Source organism: Trichechus manatus, unplaced genomic scaffold, assembly GCF_000243295.1.
Source record: "Trichechus manatus latirostris isolate Lorelei unplaced genomic scaffold, TriManLat1.0 scaffold00071, whole genome shotgun sequence".
In the NCBI taxonomy this organism is placed as follows: Eukaryota; Metazoa; Chordata; class Mammalia; order Sirenia; family Trichechidae; genus Trichechus; species Trichechus manatus.
In genome coordinates, this window is record NW_004444007.1 from 8,456,687 (window position 1) to 8,459,231 (window position 2,545).

Sequence of the window (2,545 nt, forward strand, 5' to 3'; positions counted from 1 at the left end):
CATTTTCTCAAGGCTTCTCCCTCTGGCAGGCGTTCTATTTCCCCAGCTACCCCTTTTCTGCACTTATCCTTAGCCTACCGTTGTTGTTAGGTGCTGTGGAGTCGATTTTGATTCATAGCAATTCCATGTGAGAGTAGACCTTCCCCATAGGGTTTTCTAGGCTGTAATCTTTATGGGAGCAGATTGCCAGGTCTTTCTCCCATGGAGATGCTGGCCGAGTTTGAACTGCTAACCTTATGGTTATCAGCCAAGTGCTTAACCGTTGCACCACAAGGGCTCATGTAGCTTACAGTTGTGATTCTCAAATTTTAGCAGGCTTCATAATTGCCTGGAGGGCTCAATAAAGCACAGGTTGCTTGTCTTCACCCCTAGAATTTCCAAATCTGTAGGTCTGGGGAAAGAGGCTCAAAAATGTTTACTTCAACCTGGTTCCCTGGTGACGGAGATGCTGCAGGTACAAGGCCCACATTTTGAAACCACATATTCTGTGTGTTTCTGGTTCTTTCCACTTCTTCAGTTGCCTTTTGGTTCATTGGAAAGACAGAAATTTTGTTTCAATTACCCAAAGTCACTGAGTTCATTTGCCTCCTGTCTTAGGCTGGGTTCTCTAGAGAAGCAAAAAAAATCAGTGGTTTTATTATATATATATAACATTATATATATAATATATGTACACACACATATATATATGTGTGTATGTATATATACATATGTCTGTGTATATATATACATATATAGAAAGAGAGAGAGAGAGAGATTTATCTCAAGAAAATGGCTCATGCAGTTGTAGAGGCTGACAAGTCCCAAATCTGTGGGTCAGGTATCAGGCTGGAGGCTTCTCTTGACTCATGTAGCTGCAGGGGCTGACAAACTGAAGATTGACAGATGGCAGTCTGCTGGTTCACAGCCTGTGGAGGCTGACAAATCCCAGATCAGCAGGTAAGATGGCAGGCTGCTAGCTCAAGTCCCAGGAACTGGAGGTCTAATGATGATTATCTGAATGCAGGACCCAGAGCTAGTAAAAGCCAGTGAGCTTTGCCAGAACATCCATATATATTGGATGCAGGCCACACCCCTGAGGAAACTCCCCTTACAGCTGATTGGCTGAGTACATCAGATTACATCATGGAGGTGATTACACTATATCATAAAATAGAGGATGACTACATCATTACATAACTGCCAAACTACATCATTGTACAACTGTCAAAACACAGAATCATGGCTCAGCCAAATTGACACACAACCTTGACCATCACAACCCCCAAACATCATGATCCGGTAGAGCTGTAATGGCTATTCACAGAGGAAAGATATTCTCCTTTACCAAAAAACAGCCTATTGCTGTTGAGTTGATCATGGCTCATGGCGACCCTATAGGACAGAATAGAACTGCCCCATAGGGCTTCCAAGGAGCAGCTGGTGAATTTGAACTGCCAACTTTTTTGGTTAGCAGCCGAGCTCTTAACCACTTCACCACCAGGGCTCCTTTATCCCTTAGCCTCCTACCAAGGCTTGTGTCCTGCTTTCAGTGATCAAAAAAGACTTGAGAGAACAGCTTTGGAAAATAAGTTCCTAAACAAAATGAGTTGAGATGGACAAATATGTATGGGATCTTTGGGATAATGCATCACTTTTACCTCTTTACATTCAGAGATATATGATGAATTACTCCTTGTTTCCAGTATGGATAAACAAGATGTTATGCAGGTAAGGAGGTGTTGGAATCATTGGAGTGATTCTTCCTAGTGCTCACGCTCAAAGTAGTTTAGTCTCTTTGGAAATGAAACGATCATTTGAATCCATTAGTGTAGCCATTAAAGCAACAGACGTGATGCATAAAGGCTAATCAGGCTAGGACTGACATTGGTGGAGCTGGACTTAGTCTTTTTTTTTTTTTAGCAGGTTATTATAATTTATTTAATTTAACAATCTAAGAAGTTTGCAGCCATCAGCAGTTCCAGTACAATTTCAGGAGCAATTGGGATTTCAGGAATCTCAGTGCAGCTGTTAGTGTAGCGAAACTTGTAGGCAAAATACACGCATACTTTTGATAGCACATGTGAAACGATCTCTCTAAAACCGACCTTGTTGGTTTCATTCTCAGCAAACTGACCTGGGCCACTATCGTTGCTAATGTTAATGCATGTTCTCTTTTTACAATAAACTCATAACCATCAGAACATATCAGTTTGACATACATGGAATCAGGGCCTTCACAGCCGCCATAACGTAAGTTTTCTCCTCTCCATCCGTTATGCTCTTATGAAATTCTACTTAGCTTCCACAGGAACTTTAGTAGGTTCTCATCAGTTCTGTAGCCACTGAAGCCACCACAGCTGGGCCCCTGCGCACTGCCCCTGCCCCTACTCCAGGGCAGCCTCACCACCCCCTGGATTTAGTCCTAATGTAACATCTGAAGGCCCAGCCATGTTTTCTTTGGTGGTAACAAGTCTTACTGATTTTTATATCAAAAAGACTCTTGGCTTCTGAATTTGACGTGCTTTCACTTGAATTGTGTAAAACAGAGTTCATTTAAAGGGTA

General features: G+C 42.1%; 1 pseudogene; it reads right to left on the minus strand.

Moving 5' to 3' along the window:
- Positions 1–1,925: 1,925 nt before the first annotated feature.
- On the minus strand, positions 1,926–2,239 carry LOC101343441 (elongin-C pseudogene; annotated as a pseudogene).
- Between the last annotated feature and the right edge of the window lie 306 nt (positions 2,240–2,545).